This window comes from Adiantum capillus-veneris, chromosome 7, assembly GCF_014529385.1.
Source record: "Adiantum capillus-veneris isolate H3 chromosome 7, ASM1452938v2, whole genome shotgun sequence".
Lineage (NCBI taxonomy): Eukaryota > Viridiplantae > Streptophyta > Polypodiopsida > Polypodiales > Pteridaceae > Adiantum > Adiantum capillus-veneris.
The window spans coordinates 152,429,116-152,443,561 of NC_140937.1; the positions used below are offsets into that span (position 1 = coordinate 152,429,116).

Here is a 14,446-nt window from a genome sequence, read left to right on the forward strand (position 1 = left end):
AGGTAGTGGGACACATGGGCACATTTCTACACCTTAATATCCCTAAAATCACTAATTCATAGTGAGACCTGACTCTAAAATATCCACAATTATTTTATTTTTTTAAAGGGAGTTACCTACAACTTTAAAATCACCCCCCCCACACACACACACACACACACACACAACTCAACCCTAGTAAGTGGAGGCAACCCAGCTCTTATGGTGATCTTCCCGGTCGAATAAGGTTGGCCAAACCTCAAAGGTGAAGGCAAACCGACTCTTAAGGTGAGTCTTCCTGATCGGATAAGGTTGGCCAAACCATATGGAGAATATCCCAAAGGGCTAGAACATGTGTGGAGGGGTTTTACTCCCACCACCTTTGAATTCAAAGGCTATGACTCTTCCAACTGAGCTAGCACTTGCTGACTAAATGATCCACACTTGCTTTCAAGAGTTCCATGAATAGGTGACAGGTCTATTATGTGGGCCATGGAAAACCACCCCTTACTTGTCTTCGTACAAAGGGCACGTGTGCATTTCTCTCACGCATATCCACGTGGCATGTCAAGAGCATCCTTTCTTTAGGCTATATGAGGCAACTGTGTCCAGAAAGGGATGACTTGGCTAGCCTAAACCTCTCCTCTCTCTCTCTCTCTCTCTCTCTCTCTCTCGTAATCGACAGAGTTCTGGATAACTATTCGCGTGCCAGCTGCCCGAACAGGTGGAGCGCACATCGCTTTTCTCTCGTCGCTGTCTCCTTACCTTCCGCTTGCTCAAAAAAATCGCATTTCAGTGCTCACCATGACCGCATCTCTCGACGATTCAAGAATCGCTAGCACATATATTTACGTTCCGTCACCCGTGCTATGCTCAAGTTTTGCAGCTGACAAGGACCTGCAGGTAAGCAAATTTTTCCTGGTAGCTGAGAGAGAGGGAGAGAGAGATTCTGTAGTGTAGCGCAAGTGAGGCCGAGATGAACATGAGGCCTTTTTTTCAAACGTTAGGCTAGTGGTGAACGCTCACCTAAATGAATGAGTGGGTTGGTGAAACGATGTAGCAGGATTTGAACTCCTTTCTGTTGGTTGGGACGATCTTTGCTACTGCTGAGCAGGGCGCCTTAAGCTTGGAGCTGCTTCATTCAGACATTGTGGAATTCAAACTTGGGTGTTGCTTAAAACATGGTGGACTTTGAACATGGAGCTGCTTCGATGGCACTTGGGCTTGTCGATATATATATCGTGTCTTGATGCATTATCAAGTGCAAATGCTTTTACATGTACAGCTCGAGACACGTGAGCTCATTTAAGAATATGCAAGCATGGATTTTCAAGTAAAGGGGAGATTTTTGGAGGCAGCCCACTCTTCTTAACTTTTCACAGAGGCAGAAAGTTTCAAGTCTGCCAAATTCTGATGCATCCAAATGCACTGTGAAACTGCTAATCTCTTCAAGAGTACTGGCATAGGTTTCAAAGAGATCTGCACTGGAGCTGCATCTATTCAAATGTGAATCAACATCACTGGCTCAATGGTGAAAGATCGTGGGGTCAATGAGCTTATTGTTCGAATGGTTTACTGCTGAGATGTTCTACTATTAGAGGCTTGCCTACGCTTTTGAAATGGCGGTTGACCATCTTCATGTTAACTAGCGAAACATGTTATGATTGAGTCTGGTCCTTGCCTATCATTAGATGTTTTAGAGAGGGCCCTTTCACTCCTGTTACCTCTTCATTTGGTGATACAATGTGCACTAATTTTAATTTGCGACTTGAGTGGTGATCCCTCCATCCATGTAACAGTGTTTTTTTGTGGGAGATCAGTATCCTTTCACTTTCACTTCCAGAGTTTCAGTCTACTTTTCCCCTCCAAGAGAAGCCTCTTTGCGCAGGCATTCTTGTGGTGTATGACTTTAGGCTTGCAAGTGTTTTGGTTATCAGCTATACATAACAGCAGTCCCATATGGTCACATTGAGTGTTTCCATGCACGGGGTTGTGTCAAGTTTAGTCTCAAGTTTACTAATGTTTTGTAAAACAAGCCTAAGGGTTCAAAGTGAGTGTCAAGTTGAGGGATGCTTGATTTAGATTGAGGGAAAAGAACAGTATTTTTAGTTATTTAGGCCACAACCTATATCAGTTAAGGGGACGAGTTTCTAAATTTGAGTTGATCCAATGATAGTGCTTGTGCGTCATATAGTTTCATTCGAGTTCAGGTGCCTTTGGACTCTTTGTGGAATGGACATATGTCTACTCGATGACTTCTTATTACAATGGATGTTACTCTTGAACACTTGATGGAAAAATCAATCTCCTTGGACAGGTCAAGAAGGAAATAGTTTTCAAGAACTTTGATCCATACTGCCACGTCTTTGGCCACATCACTCGCCATAAGGATTGTGATTCTCTCTTATAGGAGGATCCGTTTGTTGTTCCTCATGTTCTCCATGCTGCATGCTCATGTGTAGATTGTGCTTGATGGTTTGTGACCCTTACCTGATTATGCACTAGATTAATCTTCACATAGCATTCCATTTCCTAACAACGGTAAGGTGCATTTTGGTTTAGGCATTGTATACAAATGCCGTCTAGAAGCATTGACGATGAAACATTTGGTTCAAGGCATTGTCTACAAATGCCGCAGTAGAAGGGGTGACGACAATGCCACTACAAGTCACTACAGGTAAGAATTGGAAACAATTCAAGCCTCTATAAGAGATTGTTAGGTATGCTCAATACTCCACCTTCATGAAACTCCGGAATTCCGTTTCATAAAGTCATACAGCAGAATACTGTTAGCTCTCAGTATCCCTAAAGCTCAAAGAGACATCAGTGACTCTAGTATTCAAAAATCGAGGCATCTGTTGTTAAAGGAGCAGAGTAACTCCCCTCTTGTGCAAACCCATTGCACCAGATCTCCGGCCAAGCTGAATTAGGTGTTCCATTTAGAGTAGACTATGCTAAGCGAAAAGCTTCAAGGTAAAGTTTCACAATATGAGGAGTATCTGCTAGGTTCTCCTCCTCCAATGCAAGATAGTTCTTGAATTTAACCAAGAACCACCTTCTCACTTTAGCCTTATTCTTTCTGTCCTTGTGTGCCAATATCTGTTCAGGAACAAGGATCTCCTCGTTTTCTTTTACTTCGGGTTGCTCATCAGGCTCCCCATCTTCGGGCACATCACCTTTAAAAGGTTTCAAGAGACTCACATGAAATGCATTGTGAATCCTCCAAGTGTCTGGCAGTTTCAGTCAGAAGGAGACATCATTGATCTTTTCGGAGATCTGGAAAGGTCTGTAGTATCTCATACTAAGCTTTGGAAAATGCCTCTCCTTTCCCTTTTTCTTTCTTAGGCGTGCCTTCTCAAAATGTAAGAGCACCCAATCATTCTCCTTTAATTTCAAATCGCGATGATGGCGATCTGCTGCCTTTCTGTCTTTCTTGAGATTTCTGCAAAGCCTCGCGGACCTTGGCAAAAGCAGTGTCCAAGTCGCGCGTGTACTCATCAGCTTCAAAAATCTTATCTTTCGTGCTTAGGAAGGGTCTTTATCTTTCGTGCTTAGGAAGGGTGGAACCTTCGCAGCACCTTCAATAATCTCAAATGGCGCCTTCCCCGTCGAAGAGTGTATCGTGTTATTGTAGGCAAATTCCACCAAAGGTAGATACTTTTTTCATTGAGTCTTCTAATCCGAGATGTAAGACTTCAATAAATCTAAAACCACTGAATTGGAAATTTCAGATTGCCCGTCAGTCTGCGGGTGGAAAGATGACAAGAACTGCAATGCGTACCAATGTTCTCCCAAATTGCCTTCCAAAATAAACTCGTGAATCTTGGGTCCCTGTTGGAGACAATCGTCTCAGGCATGCCATGTGATTTGAAGATCTGGGGCACAAACAATCTCGCTAAGTGATCCGGCTTGATTGTTTTCTTCACTGGAATGAAATGAGCCTGCTTGCTAAATCTACCAATAATAGTCGAGATACCATCATGATCACTCTGTGTTCACGGGAGATCAAAAATGAAATTCATTGCAATACTTTCCCAGGGGCAGGTGGGTATGGGCAAAGGCTGTAATAATCCCTGTGCTTTATGCCTGTCAAACTTGACCTTCTAACATACCAAGCAACTGCGCACAAACTCGTCCACATCCTTCTTGAGTCTTGGCCAAAAGAAGTCTCTCTATCCCTTTCAAGGTGGTAGCAATGCCGCGGTGACCTGTAAAAGGGGGACGGTGGCATTTGGTCAGTAACCTTTTCCCTCAACGGCTGTGTAACGCACATGGTTTTCCTCATCAAGTAGCCATCCTGAATGGAATATCCCAACTACTGTCTCCTTATCCCGTATCTGAGTGAAAATGTCTGCAAAAACTGTATCTGTGGCATAGTGATCGACCATATCCTCGAAGCTCCTTTGATGCATCGCGGAAATAGCGAGAACCAACGGCTTCCGAGACAAAGCATCTGCCACCAAATTCTTCTGTCCTTGAACATGGACAATCTGGAAGTGAAATTGTGGCAAGATGTTCTGTCACAAAGTGATGACGTGGCGGACAACAGAAACCCTAATTTCTGCTAGAAACCCTAAAATTCTTGCAAACCCTAAATTTTGCCAAAAACCCTAATTTCCGGAAATCGCGGAGGCGGATTATTAAATTTTTATTTTTTTTTAATTTTTTATTTTTGGAAAATGATGAGCGACGCGAATTTTGCTTTTGCTTTTTTTTATAAAAAAAAGAAAAGACTCTCTAAGAGAGAGAGAGAACTGATGCTTTTGATTTTAAAAGCTTTTGGGGCTCTGCTTTTGGGCATCCCTTGTAACCTTTAAATAAGTGGTGAGGGCCTCACTTCTCAGGGCATCTGGACGCAGAGTCTGAGAGTGAAACCCTAACCGCTCTCTTGTACTTTGATGATTGATTAATAAAAAAAGAAATACCGAAAGGGGCGCCAGTCTTTGGGGCCAATATCTCTAGGCACGGAACTCCGCCGAGCCAGTGCAAATCTATTGTGATCTGTGAATTGTTTTGAAGTGGTTATTTGGTGCTGTCGCGGTTGATTCTTGACTTGGAGTGTCCAAGTCTGTTACAGTGGTATCAGAGCACGGCCGATTTCTCTTCTACGGGAAATCCGATCCCCGAAATTTTTTTTTCCGCGGCACCTATGGCTTCAGGCAATGATCAGTCGACTCTCTCTGCATCTGGAGATGCGGGCTGGGATCACAACGAAGATTCAGGCAGAGAGTATGGCCCGCCTTGGCCTACTTAGGGCGGCGAGAGATAGAGCGTCGCCAGTTGATCAGCGATGCAACAAAGATGATGCTCAATTTTGCCAAGGACCCGAAGATGGCAAAATATATGAACCAGACCTCTTTGAAAGAGGTACAGATGGAGTGGCAGAGAACCACAACACCACTCCCGAAACCGGCTCTCAAGAAACCTTCTGCCTCCAAGAAATATACGGAGAAGGAACTGGAGAACGTGGTTGATGCACGGATTGCTCAGCTTTTTGACACGCAAAAGAAAGCCAAAAAGCACGGCAAAAAGCAGAAGAAAGGCACTGACTTCCTGGGATATTTGGGTCGTCGGTCGACATTTGACAAGGCAAAGAAATTGAAGAAGCGCGTCAAGTTTGAAGACCTACCCAGTTCTTCTTCTTCTTCTTCTGACAGTTCTTCTAGCTCCTCGGATTCGAGCGAAGAAGACAGAAAAGGTAAAAAGCGAAGCAAGAAGCAACGCTTTGGAAAGGGTAAGGCAAAGAAGGCTAAATCTCGCCCAGAGATTGACAGTTATACTGAGGACTCGTCTACAGACAGCTCAGATTCCGATGACGGAAAGTTTTATGCGAACAAGAAGAATTTTTACAAAGCCAACCAGTATGACTTTCTCGAAGATAAAAGCAAGAAAGTCCGAGAGTTTAAGGAAGGTGGCCACTCGATCAAGTTTGATACTTTTCAGGATACTCAAATGCTTCGAAGGCTTTGTCTTTCATTCAGCAGTTTGACATCGCTTTTCAGAAGGACGCTATTCAGAGCACTCCAAGATTCAGAGAGCTACCTATTTCGTACTTGGTGGTCCACGCTTCTTTTAACAAGAGTGCGCCAGTTAAATGGCTGAAATTTAAGAAGCTTTTTATTTCTTCTTGGTTGACGCAAGAGTTTGAGCGAGATATACGAGCTGCTTGGAACCATCTCCAGATGACCAAGAAAGATACAATCAATGCTTATTGTGAAAGATTCTGGAACTCTTTTCTACCCGCCTCTTCATTCAAGAAGATCTCATTCAGAGAACAGATTGAGCGGTTTACCTTGGGTCTACCTACAGAGATCCAAGATCACTGCTTGGAACAGAAGTCAGCTTCTATTCAGGAGTTGATGAGTCATGCGAAGCGGGGCTTTGCCATTCACTCTGGCAGTCTGACCTACCCCACAGATGAGGCCATGACACAACGAGCCGAACAAACTTCTGGGAATGTAAGTAGAATGAAAAAGAGCAACCCAGAGAAAAAAAAGGATGCACGACCCAAGCTTACTCCTGAGAAGAGAGCTCGCTTCATCAGAGAGGGGAAGTGCTTTGGATGCGGGGAACATGGACATATTTCCGCAAAGTGCCCTGACAAGGCACAGAAAGAACAAAATGATAAAGACGACGACAGGCCTAAGAGTTTGAGAGCAGCTGAGGAATGTGGCAAAAAAGGCAGATAGAAAAGCAGAACTGGTACCACATGGCGTGGGACCTGCACCGAATCTAATGAATGAAAGTACAAACTTTGCCGCTTTTGGGGCAAAGTGAAGGATGAGGAAGCTCTTTTGAAGGAGCCAAGGCCAACTTCTTTTCACTTGGAATTGGCGACTCGATTTGGAATTACGCCCAACAGACTGACGCCACAGGCGGAGGTAGTTCGACTGGCACCCGGATGGGATGTTGCCATTACACCGACCATTGGCAAACTTCATTTGCAATGACAGGGGTGTTCAGGGCACGCGAGTGACGTTCTACTCGGGATCCCTTGGTACCACAAGAACTACGCCGTGGTTGACTACCGGGCCGAGAAAGCGACTTTGATAAATGAAGGGCTTAGAGATTGTACTTGATGAACTTCAGTTTTCTTACTCATTCTTTTGGGAGAACTGAACGATGGATAAAGATTGAATATGTTTTGACCTGAAGAAAAGAACGCCAATATTTTTTTTCTCCACGCTCATGCCGATTGCTTTTGAGAGGGCCTGAAGATCATACCATTGATCTGATATCTGGAAGCACGCCACCGAATCGGCCACCTTATCGTGTGAGCCGAGTACAGAATGAAAAGATTATGAACTCAGTGAAAGACCTCTTGGAAAAGGGTCTTGTCCAGCCTAGTACTTCGCCGTATTGCTCTCCAGTGTTGTTGGTTTTGAAGAAAGACGGATCTTGGAGAATGTGCATCGATTATAGCACTCTCAACGAAATCACCATCAAGAATAGATTTCCGATTCCTAGGATCGATGATATACTCGATAGGTTACAGGGATCCTCGTGCTTTAGCAGGATTGACTTGAAGAGTGGATATCATCAGATCAGGATAGCGCAAGGAGATGTCTACAAGACAGCTTTTCGGACGACTTTTGGGTTATTTGAGTTTTTGGTGATGCCTTTTGGCTTAACCAATGCTCTTGCGACATTTAACCGGATGATGGATAGGATTTTTCGAGAGTACAGGCTATTTGTTGGCACTTTCTTTGACGACATCATTGTTTTCTCCAAGAATGAGGCAGAACACAGAGATCATCTGCTTCAAGTCTTTCAGGCATTACAAGATCACACATTAGTGATTAATGCTACGAAAAGTGAATTTTTCCTACCAGAGATACACTTTTTGGGACACATTGTGTCAGCAGCACAGCAGGAGTGCAAATGGACCCAGCCAAGATAGAGACTATCCGTGATTGGCCCGATTTGAGGAATGTCCGTGAAGTTAGAAGCTTCTTGGGACTGTGTTCGTACTACAGGCGGTTCATATGAAAGTTTGCAGAGGTTGCTTCCCCTTTGCATACCTTGACACAAAAAGGAGTACCTTTTTCGTGGGGACCCACAGAGGTGACTGCCTTTCGGACATTGAAAGAGAAATTGACTACGGGACCTATTTTGACTTTGCCGGACTTGCAGAAGTCATTTGAAGTGTATTGTGATGCTTGTGGTCATAGTCTGGGTGCGGTCTTGATGCAAGAAGGCCATGTCATAGCTTACGAGAGTCGTTTGTTCTCTAGGCCGGAGATGACAGCACAGATTTTTGAGACAGAGCTATTGGCGGTTATCCATGCTCTTACTCAATGGCGGCATTACCTACTCGGAGCGGATTTTATTGTCTTTACAGACCATCAGAGTTTGCACTACTTCTTGTCACAGAAGCAGCTTTCGGAAAAGCAGATGCGGTGGGTGAACATCTTGTCACAGTTCCACTTCCAGATTGTCCATGTGCAGGGACAGAAGAATGTGGTGGCAAATGCTTTGTCTCGAAAACCGTTGGTTCTGGCTATTTCCGCGATACATCATAGGAGCTTCGAGGATATGGTCGATCAGTGTGCCACAGATACAGATTTTGCAGATATTTTCACACGGATACGGGATGGGGAGACAGTAGCTGGATACTCCCTTCGGGAAGGCTACTTGATGAAAAAGACTATGTTGTGCGTTACACAGCCGTTGAGGGAAAAGGTTATGACTGATTGCCACTGTCCACCTTTTACGGGTCACCGCGGCATTGCTACCACCATGAAAGGGGTAGAGAGAGAGATTTCTTTTGGCGGAGACTGAAGAAGGATGTGGAAGAGTTTGTGCGCAGTTGCTTGGTATGCCACAAGGTCAAGTTTGACAGGCATAAGGCACAGGGATTGTTACAGCCTTTACCCATACCCACCCGCCCCTGGGAAAATATTGAAATGGATTTCATTTTTTTGATCTCCCAAGAATACAGAATGATCACGATGATTTTCCGATTACATGGCACGCCTGAGACGATTGTCTCCAACAAAGACCCCAGATTTATGAGTTTGTTTTGGAAGGCAATTTGGGAGAACATTGGCACGCGGTTGCCGTTCTCGTCATCGTTCCACTTGCAGACTGACGGGCAATCTGAGATTGCCAATTCAGTGATTTTAGATTTATTGAAGTCTTGTATCTCGCATCAGAAGACTCAATGGGAAAAGAACTTACCTTTGGTGGAATTTGCCTACAATAACACGATACACTCTTCGACGGGGAAGACGCCATGTGAGATTGTTGAATCTGCTGCGAAGGTTCCATCCTTCCTGAGCACGAAAGATTAGAAATTTGAAGCGGATGAATATTCGCGAGATTTGGATACGGCTTTTGCCAAGGTTCGCGAGACTTTACAGAAGTCTCAAGAACGACAGAAAAAGGCAGCGGATCGCCATCGTCGCGACTTGAAACTGAAGGAGGATGATTGGGTGCTCTTACTTTTGAGAAGGCATGCCTAAGAAAGAAAAAGGGAAAGGAGAGGCTTTTTCCAAAGCTTAGTATGTGATACTACGGACCTTTCCAGATTACTGACAAGATAAATGATGTCTCCTTCCGATTGAAACTGCCAGATACTTGGAGGATTCACAATGCATTGCATGTGAGTCTCTTGAACCCTGTTAAGGGTGATGTGCCTGATGATGGGGAGCCTGATGAGCAACCCAAAGTGGAAGAAAACGAGGAGATCCTTGTTCTTGAACAGATTTTGGTACATAATGATACGAAGAAAGGTAAAGTCCGAAGGCGGTTCTTGGTTAAGTTCAAGAACTTTCCTGCATTTGATGCGAAGTGGATGGAGGAGGACCTAGCAGATACTCCTCGGATTGTGAAACTTTACCTCGATGTTTTGGTTTAGCATAGTCTACTCCAAACGGAACCCATAATTCAGCTTGGCCGGAGATCTGGTGCAGTGGGATGCACAAGAGGGGAGTTACTCCACTCCTTTGTCAACAGATGCCTCGATTTTGATACTAAAGTCACTGATGTCTCTTTGAGCTTCAGGGATACTGAGAGCTGACAGTATTCTGCTGGATGACTTTATGAAATGGAATTCCTGATTATGATACTGATTTGTTCTTGACTTCTTGTGAGTGCAGGAAATGATAGCCGAAATGACTGCAGCATTTTGGTCTGATTGATCTCGAATAGACATGGTTGCAATAGGGGTTAGTCAATCGGACATCGATGAGGTCCCGATTGGACCTTGATGTGATTGCTAGCTACATTGCCGATAAATCATGGTCTAAGATCTGAATGAATGTTGAATGTCATGTGATGTCCTGTGATGTCCTGTGATGTCCTGTGATGTCCTCTGATGTCGTGTGATGTGACTGTCGATTTTGTGCATGTGCTAGATGTGCGTTCCTAGTATGTAGGTACTAACAGTCAGTGTCTGCTAAGACGGTTTATGGCTTTTGTCGGTTTTGCAGGCGTAATCGCGGTCGATTACAATGCTTTCAAGAGGGGGGTATGTCACAAAGTGATGACGTGGCGGGCAGCAGAAACCCTAATTTCTGCCAGAAACCCTAAAATTCCTGCAAACCCTAAATTTTGCCAAAAACCCTAATTTCCGGAAATCGCGGAGGCGGATTATTATTATTATTATTATTATTATTATTTTTTGTGGAAAATGATGAGCGACACGAATTTTGCTTTTGCTTTTTTTTATAAAAAAAAGAAAAGACTCTCTAAGAGAGAGAGAGAACTGATGCTTTTGATTTTAAAAGCTTTTGGGGCTCTGCTTTTGGGCATCCCTTGTAACCTTTAAATAAGTGGTGAGTGCCTCACTTCTCAGGGCATCTGGACGCAGAGTCTGAGAGTGAAACCCTAACCGCTCTCTTGTACTTTGATGATTGATTAATACAAAAAGAAATACCGAAAGGGGCGCCAGTCTTTGGGGCCAATATCTCTAGGCACGGAACTCCGCCGGGCCAGTGCAAATCTATTGTAATCTGTGAATTGTTTTGAAGTGGTTATTTGGTGCTGTCGCGGTTGATTCTTGACTTGGAGTGTCCAAGTCTGTTACATGTTCGCCCACCGCATCTGCTTTTTCGATAGCTGCTTCTGTGACAAGAAGTAGCGTCAACTTTGATGGTTTGTAAAGACAGTAAAATCAGCTCTGAGTAGGTAATGTCGCCATTGAGTAAGAGCATTGATAACCGCCAAAAGCTCTTTCTCATAAATCTGTGCTGTCAATTCTGGCCTTGAGAACAATTGGCTCTCGTAAGCAATGACATGGCCTTCTTGCATTAAGACCGCACCCAGACTACGACCACAAGCATCACAATATACTTCAAATGACTTCTGCAAGTCTGACAAAGTCAAAACTGGTCCCGTAGTCAATTTCTCTTTCAAAGTCTGAAAGGCAATCACCTCTGTGGGTCCCCACGAGAAAGGGACTCCTTTCTGTGTCAAGATATGCAAAGGGGAAGCAACCTCTGCAAACTTTCTAATGACCCGCCTGTAGTACGAACACAATCCCAAGAAGCTTCTAACTTCATGGACATTCTTCAAATCAGGCCAATGACAGATAGTCTCTATTGGCCGGGTCCATCTGCACTCCTGCTGCTGACACAATGTGTCCCAAAAAGTGTATCTCTGGTAGGAAAAATTCACTTTTCTTCGCATTAATCACCAACTTGTGATCTCGTAATGCCTGAAAGACCTGAAGCAGATGTTCTCTATGTTCTGCCTCATCCTTGGAGAAAACAATGATGTCGTCAAAGAAAATGCCAACAAATAGTCTGTACTCTCGAAAAATCCTGTCCATCATCCGGTAAATGTCGCAGGAGCATTGGTTAGACCAAAAGGCATCACCAAAAACTCAAATAACCCAAAAGTCGTCCGAAAGGCTATCTTGTAGACATCTCCCGGCACGATTTGAATCTGATGATATCCACTTTTCAAGTCGATGTTAGAAGGCGGGCACCACGTGCCAATAGAAAAGAAGAGACTGAAACAGACTTTTAGCATTTCAATAACAACTGAATTGAGAGAGAGAGACAGCACGCGACATGGAGTGGCGGAATTCCACCCCAGAGAGTATTGGCCTCAAACCTTGGCACCCCTTTTGGTATTTCTTTATATTGCATCATCAAAGTACAAGCTAGTCTCGAGACTCTGCACCTTCTCCGGGAAGCATGCCAGAGAATGAGCCCAAAGTTCAAACCTCATATTTAAAGGCCCTTGGCCTGAAAAGCAATTATAATAAAAAGCCTTTAAAACTCAAAAGCTTCTGGTCCAAAAGCAAAGCCAAAAAGCTGTCAGCGTATATCACGGAAATCCGTACAGTCTACCACGTCATCAGCCAGCGCAATTTTCGGAAATCTCCCTACTGTCCGTAGGGTTAGGGTTTCCAGAATCAGGGTTGCAGGTTTTAGGGTTAGGGTTTCCAAAATTAGGGTTTGCAGGTTTTAGGATTAGGGTTTCCAGAATCAGGGTTTGCAGGTTTTAGGGTTAGGTTTTCCAGAATTAGGAATTGCAGGTTTTAGGGTTAGGTTTTTCAGAATTAGGGTTTTAGCAGTTAGGGTTTTTGGCAAAAATTAGGGTTAGGGTTTTTGCTCTTAGGCAACCACGTCATCACTTTGTGACACTTCTTCTGTTACTTGTTCTTCTTAGGGTTTAGGCCCCTCGGCCACATCTGTAAGTTGGCTCCATTCTTTAGGCTTTCACACGTCGGTAGTTTGTTACATCTCCGCTGCTTGAAAGAGAGTAATTGTCCTCGATTACAGCATATCTGCAAAACAACTCAAGTTAGCTCAAAAATTTCCGAGGGACATTTCGAAGGACAATCAGTTTGCTCTTTTTATTAAGGAGTTAGCTTCTCCTTTCTGCTCTTTTGATCAAGGAGTTAGCTTCTCGTTTCGGCTGTTTTGATCAAGGAGTTAGCTTCTCCTTTCGTCCAGATCGGAACTCTTGATATTCCGGTGTAGTAAAATTAGCCATCACACCTAGATCGTACTGATCTGCCACGGGTGTCGATGCACTAAAATTACATACCCAGGTATCTCATCCAATTAGGAATATTCAGTGGTTGGCACATCACAATGCAACACAAATGCATACATATGCATGTTACAAGACATAGAAACATAAAGCCACCGATGAACACTCCTCCCTCATAACTTAACAAGGTCCGGGCCGGGAGATATTCAACACTCCCTTATCACTCCTCCCGCCTAACCTAAAAAGATCCGGGCAGGGAGATATAGAGGCCTTTTACAACCAAACGTCCCCCAGACCGCAGCCTGCGTCGTTTGGAAGTGCTGAGAGTAACCATTGCTCAGACTTCTTAATACTCCTCCCACATAACCATCCAGGTCCGGGCCGGGAGTCACAACAACAATTATTTTATAAGCATACAACCAAACGCTCCCCAGGTATTGGCCTACGTCGTTCGGAGGTTTTCAAACATACAACGAAACGCTCCCCAGGCATCGGTCCGCGTTGTTCCGAGGTTCAAACAATACCAGAACAGTATTTCTCACTTCTCCACCGGGAGTAAAATCACCAATCATTGAAACCAGTATCAAACAAGAGTCAAACAATTCAAATCGCCACCAAAACAGGTTCAAAACAGATACCATCCATTTCAAACAAATTCCAAACAGGATCACCAAACAAGATCAAACAGAACTCAAACTTAAAAAGCAATCTTGATAGCAGTCGAGCTCGAAAAGACTGACTTTCCATCTTGAAACCTGCACCAAAAATTAGGGCTAGGTTCCTTCCATAAGGTCGTAGCTGAGCACAACATGGTCCATCAGCTCGTGGACAAACAGTGTTGCTTTGGCGGCGATGGTAGTCCCAAGATAGCAATCGCACTAAACCTCCAAGGTCATCTGCTTGTGAAGAGACATCTATTGAGAGATGTCGAGAAATTTCAAGTTATAATCTGCTAGGGTTTTTCATGGCAAGCATTTCAGGATGCCCCTCTCTGCCAGAAATTGCACTTTGAAGGAAGATATCAGAAACCAGATAACTTCGGGCAAATTTTTTTTTTTTTCTTGAAAGCTTGCCAAGTACTTGGAGTATGGTGCTTGGTAGCTGTAGACATCAACTTCTGCATGGCACTGTCTCTGAGAAAAAACAGTGACTCGAAACAAATCTTGGATCCTTCTTTTGTAAGTGATAGCGGTGAAGACGGGAGCGCGCCCGATGCGCGATAAAGTAAGGGTGGAGTGGCTAATGAGCTCGGGTTGGAGCGCAAAGATACCTCAAATAAAATTCCAATAGCTCTGTCTCCTCTTTTGTAGGACTGGTATGCTTTTAGAAAAGCACACGCTTGATGCTCTGATACCACTGTCACAAGGCGGGCACCACGTGCCAATAGAAAAGAACAAACTGAAACAGACTTTTAGCACTTCAATAACAACTGAATTGAGAGAGAGAGAGAGACGACACGCGACACGGAGTGGCGGAATTCCACCCCAGAGAGTATTGGCCCCAAACCTTGGCGCCCCTT

At 44.1% G+C, this 14,446-nt stretch overlaps 1 protein-coding gene across 1 annotated transcript in view; it reads left to right on the top strand.

Moving 5' to 3' along the window:
- The first annotated feature begins 621 nt into the window (after nucleotides 1–621).
- Nucleotides 622–14,446, top strand: part of LOC147454826 (uncharacterized) — a 30,995-nt gene continuing 17,170 nt past the window's right edge. The window contains exon 1 of the mRNA XM_086516651.1: nucleotides 622–882. The gene's annotated coding sequence lies outside the window, so the exon portion shown is untranslated. The remainder of the gene's footprint in view (nucleotides 883–14,446) is intronic.